General features: G+C 35.6%; 2 long non-coding RNA genes across 4 annotated transcripts; both read right to left on the minus strand.

Annotated features, from left to right (window-relative positions):
* Positions 1–1,062: 1,062 nt before the first annotated feature.
* LOC132902559 (uncharacterized) lies at positions 1,063–3,778 on the minus strand. Of its 2 annotated transcripts, XR_009657179.1 has the most exons (3): positions 3,019–3,778; positions 2,657–2,847; positions 1,063–2,189 (listed from the first exon to the last, which is right to left on the minus strand). It is a non-coding gene; the product is annotated as an uncharacterized LOC132902559 (long non-coding RNA). The 2 variants fall into 2 exon arrangements; XR_009657180.1 differs by having other exon boundaries at positions 2,657–3,778.
* A 261-nt stretch (positions 3,779–4,039) lies between these two features.
* Positions 4,040–6,756, minus strand: LOC132902558 (uncharacterized). Of its 2 annotated transcripts, XR_009657177.1 has the most exons (3): positions 5,996–6,756; positions 5,634–5,824; positions 4,040–5,166 (listed from the first exon to the last, which is right to left on the minus strand). It is a non-coding gene; the product is annotated as an uncharacterized LOC132902558 (long non-coding RNA). The 2 variants fall into 2 exon arrangements; XR_009657178.1 differs by having other exon boundaries at positions 5,634–6,756.
* Positions 6,757–10,268: the final 3,512 nt, after the last annotated feature.

Consider the following 10,268-nt stretch of genomic DNA (forward strand, 5'->3'; position numbering starts at 1 on the left):
GCACGGTTGGTGGTACCTTGAAACCTGCGTATTCCGGACCGTATGAAGTACTTCAGCGAGGTAATAAGGTTTTCACTATCTTGGTTAGAGGTGAAAGAGTCACGGTACGTATCGATAGACCGAGTCAAACCGGCCCACATACTGTGGGACCCAGACACCACTCCATACATACCTTCAGATCACGCAACACATACACATACGAGTACTTCACAAAATCATGACAAACACAACACCAATACACGTCATGTACCACAATCAGGGAATCAGAACCCACCTGATTGAGAAGTAAATACTAAAACTAGATCAGGTCGCGAATCGAAGATTCCCCGACTATTATCGCCCTTTACGGTCTCAAGGGGGGGCTGATGTAGCGATCACATTTTAATAGTTTTAAATAATATAAATGTTAATAAATAAATTATATGTTAGTAACAAACGGACAACCGTATGTATAAAAACTCATGCGCAGAACTCTTTCTTCCCGCCATAGATTCCGCGGACAAGTAAATTGAAAAAAAAAAAATCTGTTCGACAAGACAAGCTTATTGTGGTTTTTTTTCCGTTCGTTCCTATACACTTAAATAGTACCTAATTTATTTCTTTCATTTTTATCTTATATCATTTCCCGTCTACTCTTACTCTGACTGAGGTTCACCTTCGATTAAGTAAGCCTTAGACAATCAGAAAAAGGTTATCATCATGCCCTGGCCGGAATTAGAATTCGGAATCTACTATATCACAAACTAGTGCATCACCACTGCGCCACAGAGGCCGTCGTTGATAGAGATAAGTCAAGATCCGCAGGGTTACTCTTGACGCGATCGAGATACGATCAAAATCGAGACGACCTCGAGAATCAGTAATTTGGTACTCTTGAAAACGACTGAAGCGCCAATCGAGTTGTGGTCGAAAAGTGAAATCGAGTGAACTACTTGAAATCGAAAACCGCCGTTTTGTCCTTACTCTCGACACTATCGAGATCGAGTTAAGATCACGTTGAAATCGAAAACATACGTCAAAGCACTCGATTCACAGGACGCTACCTTTTTGAAATCAAAAGTGTTATAAAAAATGTAATAATAGAAAATATGTAAGTTTCTTTAATGATAAGGAGATACAATGTTTCTGCGAGAGTGAAAGTGCTCGAAATATTTGAATTTTTTATCTATATAAAAGTGTTTGTGGATTGATAGCGGGATGGCTCGATTTGCAGCACAATTAAATTTATTGGATCAAGCCGAGAGGGTTGACGCACGCCGAAAAAGGCAAATAGCTCGTAATTGTGCAGCAGGTATAGAAATTGGTGATGAGGAATTCGTAGCAAACTACCACATAACAAAAGAAATTTTTTTGGAGCTTGTGGAGATGCTCTCCCTATACTTAAAGGCACCTTCTCGCAGAAGTGATATTCCCATTAAAATAAAGGCTAGTTTCCGAGTTCTATTTATTTAAATTTGTGCCATATGTGTTTACATGTAATCTACAAAAAAAAACTTGTTATAGATATTGCTCTCTTTTTATGCAACAGGCAGTTTTCAACGTATCATAGGAAGATCCCATGGTAATGCCATGTCATGCCAGGAGTTGAAGCCCAGCAACGCATAGTGAATATGTTGTGGACAAGGAGACAAAAATTAATAAACAGAGATATCATATTAATATTGTTTTATTTTATACATATATTACTACTCTTTATTATTAATTTAGAGCTGAAATAGTTATGTAACTTCATAGTAGCACTTAAAAATATGGTACACATAACAAAATACTTCTGTTCATATTGGTTTAGTATCTATTTGTCAAATAATACTAATGTAATCTACTAGTTCTAACAATTATTGGAACAAGAAAGAAAAACAACTAATAATCAACAATACTATCCATATCCATAAATCCAAAAAGTATTTTGTCTTGTTGTAGACACTTTAATGTGATTACATAAAAGTTTCTACATCATTGACCAGTATTTTTCCAAATAAAGATATTACTTCAGCTATATTATTGCAAGCTGCAACAAGTCCATCCATATTCTCTTGCAATGCTCATGAATAAGCTCTGCCTCCATCCGCTTCTCCTCAACAGAAACAAGGCTATCTCTTTCATTTGAAGTTGAGATCGCACTCCCTTGTCTATTGTTGTTCTGGCAGCTCAACGACTCAACCTGGCTCGAATTCAATGGCATCTTGGGGCTGTAATTTTAAAACATAATATTGGTAAACTTTATTTATTAACTAAATTAAAACTTTGGATAATTATTTCATAACTTATTTATTCTATATGAAAAAGGGGAAGAAATGCAATGTTTGTACTGCATTGCAAATAATAGAGAGACAAATTTACTAGAATGCGTAGAGGCTAAAGTGGAGAGTGGTCTGGACTTCCCGGTAGAGGCAAGATGATAGCATCTTCCTGTTGTCCTAGTAGTGTTGGTGTTACACTGGTTGGTCCTAATTACAATAAATTCAGAATTAGTTTAGCAATAGAAAAACAAATTTATCAACTCCTTGGTTTCAACCTGCACATACCAATAAGTACTTTGTTTAATTTAGCACTGAGGGGCAAAGGATTGTGGAATCTCTAAAAAAATATTTTAAATGTAAAGTTTTATGCAATCCCTCATTGCTATTTTAACTCATTCTTTAATAAAAAATATTACCTGCTATGGTGGTATTGGAACTCTAAACTGAGAGTCATCTTCTGCTAAACCCCTGCCACCCAGTATAGCCACCATTCTCTCTTCTATACTTGTAAGTGGAGGTAAGTTGGCAGGTCCACCACCTCCGGTTCAGTTCGCATCTGCATTCCGCTGCCAACTTTATTTCGGGCATATTTTTTGTCAATCCAAAACTGAAAACCAATAAGTCACCATAACGCACATGCATATTCATACCTGTCTAATAAAACATTTATGATTGAATAATGAAACTTGCCTCAAAATTATCTTTACAAACAAACTATTACCAATATTTACCTATTTTTGTGTACCTACATAATAACATTATACATTTAACATCTTACCTTTGACCAACATTTGGCATCTTTTTGCGTCCCTCCCATAGCGTTTAGAGTAATGATAATTTGTTCCCATTTGCGTTTATTCTCGCTTTACTTCAACGGAACGCAGATGACCTTTAGCGATTCCTGGATTTTCTTAGTTGGTTACTTGGGATATGTAGACCTTGCACTCTTAACGCACGGGGCTTACTCCTTGACTTACTTTTACAACCCATATCAATAAATAATATAAACATTGATAAATAGGCACCACAAAACCACTTAAACATTTTTTTCAAACATTCGAAGCACTTGCAAGTTTAAAGCTTAATTTTTTTTACAATCCCGCGCCCCTTTTTGAATGAAATGTCACTGTCAAAGTTCTTCTTTTTTAAAAATAGTGCAAAGGTATTAACTAATCCAACAAAATTCTTTTGTCTGATCGAATATAAGTAAAGTTTCACTAGTTATTGTGCCTTTATTTAATGTAAAATAACTCGTATTTACAGATACTTTGCAAAATATGTCTGTTTATAAAAGATAAATAGCCATTGTAAATTTAAAATCTTAAATTGTAGTGTCACTATAAAGAACCTTTCATTCGATGTAAATTACGTCATCACCCGGAAATGGTTAACGGATCGCCATTTTAGGTGGATTTCAACTCGATCTCGATTTCGATTCGATTCGGCTCAAGAGTACCGTTTTGTGATCAATATCAGATTTTGTCGAGATCGAATCGAGATCGAATATCGAGATCGAATCAAAGTCAAGAGTTGGCCCGCAGGGTTACTCTTGACGCGATCGAGATACGATCAAAATCGAGACGACCTCGAGAATCAGTAATTTGGTACTCTTGAAAACGACTGAAGCGCCAATCGAGTTGTGGTCGAAAAGTGAAATCGAGTGAACTACTTGAAATCGAAAACCGCCGTTTTGTCCTTACTCTCGACACTATCGAGATCGAGTTAAGATCACGTTGAAATCGAAAACATACGTCAAAGCACTCGATTCACAGGACGCTACCTTTTTGAAATCAAAAGTGTTATAAAAAATGTAATAATAGAAAATATGTAAGTTTCTTTAATGATAAGGAGATACAATGTTTCTGCGAGAGTGAAAGTGCTCGAAATATTTGAATTTTTTATCTATATAAAAGTGTTTGTGGATTGATAGCGGGATGGCTCGATTTGCAGCACAATTAAATTTATTGGATCAAGCCGAGAGGGTTGACGCACGCCGAAAAAGGCAAATAGCTCGTAATTGTGCAGCAGGTATAGAAATTGGTGATGAGGAATTCGTAGCAAACTACCACATAACAAAAGAAATTTTTTTGGAGCTTGTGGAGATGCTCTCCCTATACTTAAAGGCACCTTCTCGCAGAAGTGATATTCCCATTAAAATAAAGGCTAGTTTCCGAGTTCTATTTATTTAAATTTGTGCCATATGTGTTTACATGTAATCTACAAAAAAAAACTTGTTATAGATATTGCTCTCTTTTTATGCAACAGGCAGTTTTCAACGTATCATAGGAAGATCCCATGGTAATGCCATGTCATGCCAGGAGTTGAAGCCCAGCAACGCATAGTGAATATGTTGTGGACAAGGAGACAAAAATTAATAAACAGAGATATCATATTAATATTGTTTTATTTTATACATATATTACTACTCTTTATTATTAATTTAGAGCTGAAATAGTTATGTAACTTCATAGTAGCACTTAAAAATATGGTACACATAACAAAATACTTCTGTTCATATTGGTTTAGTATCTATTTGTCAAATAATACTAATGTAATCTACTAGTTCTAACAATTATTGGAACAAGAAAGAAAAACAACTAATAATCAACAATACTATCCATATCCATAAATCCAAAAAGTATTTTGTCTTGTTGTAGACACTTTAATGTGATTACATAAAAGTTTCTACATCATTGACCAGTATTTTTCCAAATAAAGATATTACTTCAGCTATATTATTGCAAGCTGCAACAAGTCCATCCATATTCTCTTGCAATGCTCATGAATAAGCTCTGCCTCCATCCGCTTCTCCTCAACAGAAACAAGGCTATCTCTTTCATTTGAAGTTGAGATCGCACTCCCTTGTCTATTGTTGTTCTGGCAGCTCAACGACTCAACCTGGCTCGAATTCAATGGCATCTTGGGGCTGTAATTTTAAAACATAATATTGGTAAACTTTATTTATTAACTAAATTAAAACTTTGGATAATTATTTCATAACTTATTTATTCTATATGAAAAAGGGGAAGAAATGCAATGTTTGTACTGCATTGCAAATAATAGAGAGACAAATTTACTAGAATGCGTAGAGGCTAAAGTGGAGAGTGGTCTGGACTTCCCGGTAGAGGCAAGATGATAGCATCTTCCTGTTGTCCTAGTAGTGTTGGTGTTACACTGGTTGGTCCTAATTACAATAAATTCAGAATTAGTTTAGCAATAGAAAAACAAATTTATCAACTCCTTGGTTTCAACCTGCACATACCAATAAGTACTTTGTTTAATTTAGCACTGAGGGGCAAAGGATTGTGGAATCTCTAAAAAAATATTTTAAATGTAAAGTTTTATGCAATCCCTCATTGCTATTTTAACTCATTCTTTAATAAAAAATATTACCTGCTATGGTGGTATTGGAACTCTAAACTGAGAGTCATCTTCTGCTAAACCCCTGCCACCCAGTATAGCCACCATTCTCTCTTCTATACTTGTAAGTGGAGGTAAGTTGGCAGGTCCACCACCTCCGGTTCAGTTCGCATCTGCATTCCGCTGCCAACTTTATTTCGGGCATATTTTTTGTCAATCCAAAACTGAAAACCAATAAGTCACCATAACGCACATGCATATTCATACCTGTCTAATAAAACATTTATGATTGAATAATGAAACTTGCCTCAAAATTATCTTTACAAACAAACTATTACCAATATTTACCTATTTTTGTGTACCTACATAATAACATTATACATTTAACATCTTACCTTTGACCAACATTTGGCATCTTTTTGCGTCCCTCCCATAGCGTTTAGAGTAATGATAATTTGTTCCCATTTGCGTTTATTCTCGCTTTACTTCAACGGAACGCAGATGACCTTTAGCGATTCCTGGATTTTCTTAGTTGGTTACTTGGGATATGTAGACCTTGCACTCTTAACGCACGGGGCTTACTCCTTGACTTACTTTTACAACCCATATCAATAAATAATATAAACATTGATAAATAGGCACCACAAAACCACTTAAACATTTTTTTCAAACATTCGAAGCACTTGCAAGTTTAAAGCTTAATTTTTTTTACAATCCCGCGCCCCTTTTTGAATGAAATGTCACTGTCAAAGTTCTTCTTTTTTAAAAATAGTGCAAAGGTATTAACTAATCCAACAAAATTCTTTTGTCTGATCGAATATAAGTAAAGTTTCACTAGTTATTGTGCCTTTATTTAATGTAAAATAACTCGTATTTACAGATACTTTGCAAAATATGTCTGTTTATAAAAGATAAATAGCCATTGTAAATTTAAAATCTTAAATTGTAGTGTCACTATAAAGAACCTTTCATTCGATGTAAATTACGTCATCACCCGGAAATGGTTAACGGATCGCCATTTTAGGTGGATTTCAACTCGATCTCGATTTCGATTCGATTCGGCTCAAGAGTACCGTTTTGTGATCAATATCAGATTTTGTCGAGATCGAATCGAGATCGAATATCGAGATCGAATCAAAGTCAAGAGTTGGCCTGCTGATTTTGGGTTGCGACAATTTAAGAGCTCTTAATTCACTGGAACTTGAAAACAATTAAATAAGTAACAATATCATTCTGTTGAACAACACGGTTGAAACGAAACTCAAAAGAGAAATATACTTATACCTATGCAATCATAGAAATTCGAAATCTAAAATCATTAGGTATTCCGATTTTTATATAAATAAATCTATCAACGCATATGGCGTAATACATTTGTACTCGTAGGTATACCTAGTATCAAGTTGCGCAATCTTTCGATTGGCTGAGACTTGTCGCCCCCCTTAACATATTGTGCAAACCCCGCACTTTGCTATTGGTGTAGACCACGTGTAGACGCACCCTTACAAACGCGTATCACATTATGTACCGCAACACCTTTTTTGTATTGTTGTTCCAGTTGTATTGTAACTAGTCTCATAGTATAATAAAATACTGTCATTCGATTATTATTTATGTATAGGTATACGATGTTTTATATCCATTTAAGAATAAAATTTAGTTCCTTTTGCAAACTGTAGGTACTTAACCTACAGTTTGCAAAAGGAACTATCCTAAAAAAAGTTTCCCAGGATTCCAAACAATGTCGTGGTCTTGCAATTTAGATCGACATATGCATCACTTGCATCAGCTGTATTTAATTCACAATCGAATTTAATTCATATACAATACTCTTTTAGTCCGAAATTTGTATGATTATTATCTTGGTCAATAACAATATTTGTTAGTGATTGTTACGTTAAGGCGATACATCATAGATTTTGGGTCATTTTCACTTGGTTTTTTCTCATAAAATATAACTTGCATCGTTTCAATATTTTTGGATATGAAAGTAAATATATTCAATTATATTTGTGGAAGATGAAAACACGATTGGAACAAAAATCCTCGATCAAAAAAATTCAGGAACACAAGTCTAGATTTCGATTATTTATCTCAAACTATAAGGATTTAAAATTTGAATTTTGTACCAAATTGAAGATCATTAAAAAATAATAACTTCTGGAAGATGAAATTTCGATTGGATGTTTTGTTTAGACGTAATTAAACTAAATAGATGAAAACAGGAATTAAAATTGTTGCGACAATAGTACTGGACAGTAGAGTGTTGACACTTTATCTCTGTCTCATTCCTACACGACCGGGTGGGATAAAGCGCTATCCTTTGTAAGCGTGCCTTCACTCCGCGGATCACATTCTCCGACGCAGGACCTGTGCCAATCGCTCCGAGCGTCGTTGAAAAATATTCTGCGAAGTATTTAATTTCCCACATTCATTTTGTTTGAATTTATTTCTGTACATAATTGTCAGCTCAGCTTATTGAATTGTGTCGTTGATCTCTGAATCTTACGCGTCGCTTTTCCGCCGGACGGGGTGATATTACGTAGGTATTTAGGATCGTGGATTTTGATACTTTTTTTTATGGTACTTTCTGAAATATACCTATTATAGATAGTTTAGGTTAGTTTTTAATACAGTTTTTTTGTTTCGTTTAGTGTAAATAGGTGTATAATTTTACGTCATGATAGCATGTTAAAAAAAAACCTTGAAAGAGCTTCCCATATGGGACAATTAAGATGGTGGGTACTAATTACACTTACTAATAGATAGACATATAGATGCCTACTGAGATTTTCTCCGCAAACACTGAAGGTGAAAAATATTTCATTTGATACCGGCTTGTGGCGGGGCGGCAGTAAGTAGATAGATAGATAAAACAACAACAAACAACAGCTCCGCCGCCGTCGGTTATACTGTCACTAGTTGTTGCCCTGGTCTTTGCCTACGGAAACAGTACTTTTTACTGGATGATTGTTCTGTCTTTTTCTATAGGTACTTACTCCTAGGTAACTGTATTATTCAGGGTACCTCCTCAGCTGCAAGACGTCGCAGGGTTTATTTTTCTTCGCTTTCTTCATTTGGCACGATCACAGTCATTATCCCATTATTTGATTGTTATTAATTTTTAGGAAAAATAAATTGTCTCCGATATCGTCGTTGACAATGTCCGAACAGAGAAGTGCGGATGGTGTGGAGTCGACAGTTGATATTATGGACTTAGATAGTCATGGCATTATTCCGACGCCGACATCAACGACAACCCAAGATAGAAAACCATAGGTTCCGTAGCCATTTGGCTACGGAACCCTAAAAATATATGATATACATTACTATGTAAATTACCTTTGATTGAACGAAATCGAATAAGTAATTACGAGTAGTTTTTTTAAAACCATTACAAACTTATTCATTTTATACAAAATTTTTGCATACATCCGCAACTATATCATTGCTTATAATGTAATTTAATATATGTATGTTTTATGTAAAATAATTTTATTGTATCAAAAACAATAAATATTCTGATGCGGACTCCATTGCATTCGCAAACTTTATTCTGGTTACGTGAGGTCACGCGCCAGCGGCTACGGTGCGCGGCGATCTAGCGGGGCAAGCTGGTCGGGGGTGAGCCCCGCGCGGGGTGAGCCTCTCGCCCGCATCGAGGTACATGTAATCTGAATGTAGCGCCTTAACGTCACGCGCCTGTCATTTGGGAACCCTTCCGCGTGGACCCGGATTAAGTCCACAGCGATTTGGGACCGACAGCAACATTTTAGAAAGATTTCCACATTTTGCTAGTTTGGTCATAAAAATCGAGTGCCATAAATTGATAACATCGGTGTCTTGAAAACTCTCAACTTACTAATAATTTAGTCGCCTTCAGTACCTTTTGGATAGGAGGACGTTGAAGCCAGTGGTCTCACTCTTGCTAGCCCACTGTTGCCATTCCGTCAGCCTTTTCATTAATCTCGATCCATTCTAACTATGATGTGTTCTGCCCTCTTCCATTTCCTCCTTCTAGTCTCACGAAATAGACATAACAACACGATTTTTTTTGCCAACCATATTAACAAAAAAAACCCCTCCGAATAAGGGAGCCATAGAAGGGTGAACTGAGTCAGCAGAATTGAAATTTACCACTGCACTTTATATTTGTTGTGGACGTCATTCACACCACAATGCACCACAGTGCACAATGCATTGTGCACATTTTTTTATAAAAATTTGATTGCGCTTGACTTCAATCACCCTGGTGGTAAGCAGGATGAGACCTAAGGTGGCTCACGAAAACTCAAATAATGTCCATTCACTCTTGTCTTGAAAATCCCCTAGCTAGTTGTATGTATCGGGGAAGAGGGATGCGGGAAAGGAATTCCAAATCACATTGTCGCATTTGCCATGAATCGACATTGATTTTTTCCCTTTTATATGTCGTTTTTAGTGACAAATACTTTTTTTCGGTTTCATATCAACTTGCATATATGAGAAATTAAACAGAATTTGTGAGTCGCAGATTAAGTTTATTTTTATACTTACATACCTATAATAATGGAAGACGACGCAATTCATTTATTATATTTCAATGAAACATTCAGATTGTCAGTCATGAAGTAACATATAATTATTTTTAATGTCAACATTATAACAGTAAAGACCAGTTTGAATGTA

Source organism: Amyelois transitella, chromosome 15, assembly GCF_032362555.1.
Source record: "Amyelois transitella isolate CPQ chromosome 15, ilAmyTran1.1, whole genome shotgun sequence".
Taxonomy (NCBI): Eukaryota; Metazoa; Arthropoda; class Insecta; order Lepidoptera; family Pyralidae; genus Amyelois; species Amyelois transitella.